This window comes from Glossina fuscipes, unplaced genomic scaffold (genome assembly GCF_014805625.2).
Source record: "Glossina fuscipes isolate IAEA_lab_2018 unplaced genomic scaffold, Yale_Gfus_2 148, whole genome shotgun sequence".
Taxonomy (NCBI): Eukaryota; Metazoa; Arthropoda; class Insecta; order Diptera; family Glossinidae; genus Glossina; species Glossina fuscipes.
The window spans coordinates 1,212,636-1,218,635 of NW_023998491.1; the positions used below are offsets into that span (position 1 = coordinate 1,212,636).

At 33.3% G+C, this 6,000-nt stretch overlaps 1 protein-coding gene across 2 annotated transcripts in view; it reads right to left on the minus strand.

The window, feature by feature from the left end:
* The window catches only part of LOC119641413, a 47,303-nt gene that overhangs the window by 39,663 nt on the left and 1,640 nt on the right, over positions 1 to 6,000 (minus strand). Inside the window, exon 1 of one of the 2 annotated variants that reach the window (XM_038040068.1) lies at positions 2,627 to 2,768. The exons of the other annotated variant lie outside the window; for it this stretch is intronic. The gene's annotated coding sequence lies outside the window, so the exon portion shown is untranslated. Of the gene's footprint in view, positions 1 to 2,626; positions 2,769 to 6,000 lie in introns of those variants that run through there. 2 annotated transcript variants of the gene reach the window in all.

A 6,000-nucleotide genomic window follows, 5' to 3' on the forward strand; every position in this document is an offset into this window, starting at 1 on the left:
GCTCATTTCTGTTACATATTTTTCGTACCTTTTTTACACTGCTTAAAAAGAAGGGAGACTTAAAGCAGAAAAGGGACACAGACGCACTCCCCTTGCGTTTTTTTTTTCTCATATTAAAGGATAAACTCTTTAAAATTTAAAGCTCAATTTGAACCGATGCTTCTCTTAAACTTCGTTTTTTTCGCCTCTTGGAATGATTTCATACATTAACCTCAAATTTTTGAGGGTAAAATATATCGTCATCGTCTGCAAGTTCATAATATTCTTCGCAGTGCTTGATTCGAGTATAATTTGTTACTATGAGCACTTATAGGCGCCATTTTTTCCTTATTATTTTGTTTAATACTTTTCAACTCTTGCTGTAGGAAAATGATTGAAAGAATCCTTTAAGGATGGTGACTGAAAAAACTTTCGTCTATCGTATCGCTAAACCAATTATAAGAAGGCTTTTAGCTTGGTCCTATTAAAAATTTCATGAGGCTTTCGCGCGAAAATCCTCATATCAATCTTGACAAGCTGATGCTTGAGCAGGTTAACACCGAAATTGGCCCAAATCAGTTAAAGCATCCATCTACAATGCACTATGAACAGCGAACACGTCTGCTGTGGGGATTTTTTGATCTTTACTCATAAAGTGCAATAGACAGACGGTAACAGTTCGCTCGTTTATCTTCACAAAAAATTTACAAAAGTCAATCACGCCGCCCAATAATTCTGCAATATATCGAAATGTGAAATCTTTATATAAATTTTTTAATGATTAAAATCATTAATTAAATTAATTCCATTAAAAATTTAACAATACATAGATTCATTTAAAGTAAGCTATAAATACTAGATGGCTTAAGAAATGATAACGTGTTTCAAATCCATTCATCAAAGCTATCGTTGCACGAGATTTTTTAACGAAAAATTCAAGTTTATGTGAAGAGCGTTTGAAGTGAACGTCTCGTGTCCGTTGATATCATGAAAACAAATCGAAGGCGACATATCAACTAGGCCACCATAAATTTCTAAAGGACAAGTCCGAGCGCTTGTGTGATTGTCGTTTGCGCGATAGTGTTTACTTTGAAGGGAGGAAAATAAATTTTAATGAATAAATTATTATTTTTTTTTTTTATACCTATCATCGAAGGATAAAAGGTATATTAATTTTGTCAAAACGTTTGCAACGCTTAGAAGAAAACATCAGAGACTCCACAAAGCATATATATTCTTGGCTAGCATCAAATTCTGAACCGATTTAGGCCGTCTGTCAACCGTCTGTCCGTCTGAGTTATGTCTGAATTGAACATTCTCCTGGCCACAAAAACGAAGCTATAGACTTCAAATTTGGCGGACACATTGAATGTTTTTGTACGCAGGTTGGTTTTGAAAATGGCCGAAATCGGTTGAAGGACGCGGCCACAGTACCACGAAAAATGAAAACTCCTGCTTTTCGAAACGAATAAAAAATTGATTTCTTGTTCGCTATTTATAACTATAGCAGATAAATGTATAAAAATTTGAACGCGTATTTTATGGACGATGCTGTAGTGCCTGTGAAAAAATAAAAAAGTTGACCACACCTACGCAATATAGTAATGTATCAATTTTGCCATACCTTTATAATGCTCAGAAACAAGCTTCAAGGTATATAAATTCTTGGCCAATTTCAAATATAAGATGCACCTAAACATGTCTGTCTATGCGTCTGCGCATATGTGCAGTATCCGTGGTAAATATACTCCCGTTAGGGAAAATGAAAGTATTGCCTACAAATTTGCAAAAGAATTTGCAAGCGACTCAAACTTTTGGAAGAACGTGCCCATAACGTCCACACATCTATGCGGCAAAAACTCTTATTTTGAAGAAAGAAAAAGTCAGCCTCGCACACTTCGTGCTATTGATCATGAAAATTTAGTTCTTTCAATTATTTCGTCTTTTTTAGGATAACGGTGATGGGCATAAAAGATTTGGTCACGACCGAGTGTAATTTTCTTACTTGTGATTTAACAATTCTGGTTATTTTGTACGCATTAGATGTGTGCACACACAAGTAGAAACATATTCAGAGAGAAATGATGTCATTAACGAAAGTAAATTTCAATCGGAACTTAATTTAAAATTCAATCCAGTTCAGTATGGAAAGTTTTTTTGAGTGCTATGAGCGTGAAGTTTAAACAAGGAATCAACTCACTTCGCTTAAGCCGAACTTTGAATGCCCTATGAAAGTATGCTAGGAAATGTGCAGGAAAGAGACAAATTCACAATGCATCACTAGAGCTAGCGAATAGTGCTCCAAAGGTCGGAATGTTCTAGAGTAAGCAACGGAAAGCAATCAAGCAAGGGACCGGTGTACTTCTATACATCCACGTATACATCAAATATAAAAGTAATTCAATTAATCCATAATAGAGTGAATGCATCAAAGGCAAAAGACAGATGCGCCGCAACCACATGCAATAATCATTAAACCCAGTACAAAATTGGAAATCTGCCCATAGGGTTCAAGCAAAAAACATATAATAACTTTATTGATCCCGAATTTGATATAAAAAAGCATCATCCAAATATGAAAATGATAATTAAAAAAGTAAATTGGAATTTTTAATTTAAAAATGATAATAAAATTTTTATTACTTACATTTTTGAACAACATCAGCCAGAAATAATATTCATAGATGCCGTGTATCCAATATTAGGAGAAGCAAGAGTAATGTGAATTTCGAATTTGGTTTAATTTTTTTTTTTTTTGTAATCGTTATTTCATTTTTTTTTTGTTTTTTAAATAATAAAACAAATTTTTTTCCGATTTTTCGTTTAAAATTTTTTTTGTTTTTGTCAGTTTAACAATTTTTGGGAAATTATTAACGAAAAAAAAAAAAATAATAAATGTGATTAAATTATAAATAAACATTTTTTATATTTTTAATATATATATATATGCAAGAAATCAAGCACTCAGTATTTGCATATCCTCAGCGAAATCAGTACGAACCGACATCCAGAAAACATGCAAGCACCACAAAGCGTCACTTTCCCGATGTACATCAAGCCAGTTGAACAAATTCAAATGAATGCCGTTAGACCGCCTTACCTTACAATCTGTTTGTCCCTCGAGAATACACGTAGCCTGATATAGAAATTTGTATTTAATAGAATGAAAGATAACTAATCCTGCTCATACTACAAGAGGTAGACCCCACACGATCATTAGGCGGCCACTATGAGGAAAGTATGTTTGGATAATTCTGGTATCGGCTCTAGAATGTTCTATTTATCGTGCTGGAGCCGATGTGCAGGAATAGCAAACTGCTCTCCACCTAAACTATTACTCGAGTCCAGCGAGTACTTTGCCCAAACTAGACTGCAAACTCACATATAAAATAGATAGATAAGTGTGAAGTGATGTATAAGTGTAAATGCACTTAATTCTTCTTACTTGTAATCTCTTAACTCAGTTGCATTTCATGCAATGCATATTTTTTGCTTTTTTTAATTACAAGCTAGAAAAAGAAGTGAAAACGCACAGTTGTTATATAACAATAGATTACATTCAGTTTCTTGTTCAATTATCGGCACATCAAGCGATAGCAACTATGTTTGCGATTTCAACAGTTTCTCAATGAAGCGATAAGTTCAACTTTATGGGAACTTTAACCTTAGGCTGTCTAAAGACATTGGAACCATGAAGAAGGGTCAGTCGGTCGGCTTTTAGGAACACATTTCCCGCAAAACGTGGATACTTTCGTTTGCAGCGCCATTTACTTATACAATTAGCTAATGAAGTCCATCGACTTAACCGCGCATCGGTGTCACGATCGCAGAAAATTAAGAAGGAGGAAGGCTGAAATTTTCAAATGGACGAACATGCGCCCACAACCAAGCCCGAAGTACCTAAAATATCTATAACTTACAGTTAATAGCAAATATGAGTTTTAAGCTTACTCCCAAGCTTTGGGGAAAAGGAAACAAATCATTGCGATTCACTAATAAAGAAAACATCACTTAATTGATCCTAACCACGAGAGATACCATAGATGCCGACTAAGACTGCTACGACCGCCTATCACCGCCTTTCAATATTATCAAGTCTTTATAATCTATTTAAATGCCTTTATTCTTTAATGAAGAAAACGAATTCATAAAATTGTTTTTTTTTTTTTTTTTATGTTTCTTTTTTCGACAATTTTTGCGTTAATTTCTTTGAATAAATAATAAAAATTCAAGTCTCATTGAACCCTCGCTACATTTGTTTGTGTGTATGAATTTCATTTTATTTATTATATGTTTTGGTTTTTATTTGTTTACCAAAATTCCGAAAAGAAATCTTATTAACGAACGAATAAATTATTCTGAAGACAATGTCGCTTTAAGAGAAGAAAATGAAGAAGAAGAAAAAGTGCTTTTATTAAATTTGCGTATAACGTTACTGCGATAAGAAGAAATCCGGGAGAGAAATAACATGGCATATAGTACGAAAGCATAATATATAGTAGGAGTCCATTCTACAGATTTGATTATCGAGTCATTGATCAACGCGGCAGCAAACACAATTTGAAGCCGTCTCGGGTTAGGTTTTCGTTTGAAATCAAGACTTTACTAAAGCTTAGCCTTTTTTTTTTTAGAAGGCTTTACTTTTGTAGCGACACTGCTTACTTGCTTGTATCTAATGAAAAATCTTGGACTAAACTTGGAAAGATATTTGAGTTTCATTTTGTGTTTTTTTTCTTTTTCTTTCACCACTCGCTTTATAAATTTCGATAACAAAAAACATCGATGGCACGTATGATTTTTGAAAAACGGTATGCATAATATTGAGGTAGGCGATGGATGTTTACTTTAATTTAAATATATTTTATATGAATATAAAATAATTTCCCATACAATCAAAGTCTTATTATTATCAATGTTTTTTTTTTTTTTTTTTTTTTTGTGTTTCTTTTTGCAATAAGTGTGTCATACGCAAATAATAAGTCATGGTCAGCGTGCTATACCTTGAGGTGCATAGATACTCTCTTTGCAAATTGAAATATTAAGTAAATGTGCAACAACAGCAACAATTTGAAAAACAAAACAAAAGACAAAGAAAACAAGAATTAAGTAAAACAGCTGTGAGGAGCGCTTCATGACTATCATGGTTAAGTTTTTTTTTTTTGTGCGGGGATCGAAAGCGGTCGCCGTCAACCTAAATATTAAAATTACCTTGACTAATGTTGTCCCTCTCAAATGCCAGATCATCAACCGACTGTCAAATTCTTCAAAGTTTATGCAAATATTTTAGTTTTCCTCTCTGTTTTTTTTTTTTTATATTTTTACCCTGATAATGAATATAAGAGGATAAGAGGCATAGGATAGAAGAAAGCGACAGAATTAGTTTGTATTCTCACATCAATCAAAAATAAATATGCAATGCTTGAGATTAAATGATGTTCAAAGATTCACAATCACATGAAACGGAAGACGGCCTCTTTCCAAATTTCATCATGCAATTAAATTTATCTATATATCTGGGATGTTAACCATTGTTTTAACATCAACATTCTAGTCGCCCGTAGCTCCCGATTCTAATCTTGCGTTCGCATAAAGTCGAAGCTTGTTTTCCAATGAAAATAATATTATTTTGATTAAGGCCTTTTTTCATTTCATTCTCCCTGGCTTACCGCCTTCTTACTAACAGTACAAGTATAAAGATATCTTCAACTTCTCTCAATTTCTGGATCCAGTGAATCATGATCACAATGATTGAGCTTAATTTTTTTGTTAGGAGAGAGAGAAAAAATAATTTATTTATCAGGGATGTTAAAAACTGCCCTGACACCAACATTCTAGTCGTCCGTAGCCCCCGATTTTAATCCATGAAGTCGAAGCTTGTTCTCTCTTGAAAATAATATTATTTTACATTATAGCCTTTTTTTCATTTCATTGCCCCTGGTTTACCGTCTTCTTACTAGCAGTAAAATTATAAAGATACCTTCAACTTCTCTCAATTTCTGGATCCAGTGAATTATGATCACA